The sequence below is a fragment of the Tupaia chinensis genome, unplaced genomic scaffold (assembly GCF_000334495.1).
Source record: "Tupaia chinensis unplaced genomic scaffold, TupChi_1.0 Scaffold000272_1, whole genome shotgun sequence".
In the NCBI taxonomy this organism is placed as follows: Eukaryota; Metazoa; Chordata; class Mammalia; order Scandentia; family Tupaiidae; genus Tupaia; species Tupaia belangeri.
The window spans coordinates 5508353-5508705 of NW_006159754.1; the positions used below are offsets into that span (position 1 = coordinate 5508353).

At 30.6% G+C, this 353-nt stretch overlaps 1 pseudogene; it reads left to right on the plus strand.

Annotated features, from left to right (window-relative positions):
* LOC102477273 (cytoskeleton-associated protein 2-like) overlaps positions 1-353 on the plus strand; it is a 10287-nt pseudogene that overhangs the window by 2393 nt on the left and 7541 nt on the right.

Below are 353 nucleotides of genomic sequence, written 5' to 3' on the forward strand. Positions count from 1 at the left end.
TTTGATAATTTATAAACTACTAGAATGCAGTTAGGTAAAGAATAATAATATTTAATAAAAATTTTTCTAGTAAAATATCCAAAAATTACATTTGTTTTCTTCTTTATAAAAACTTTACTGTTAAATCATGTGCTCTGAAGCATGATACACGTAGTAATAGTTTCCTTCTCCCCGCACATAATACCACCAATAGAATTGTTTTATGAGGCCCCAAAGCAATACTTACATGGCATATTTCAATTAATGCCATAGTTTAAAATAGAGAATTTTTAATAATAAAAGATTACTTTAAAAGTGATTCATGTGGGGGCCAGCAGATGGCATGGTTGTTAAGGGCACTGGACTCCCACACG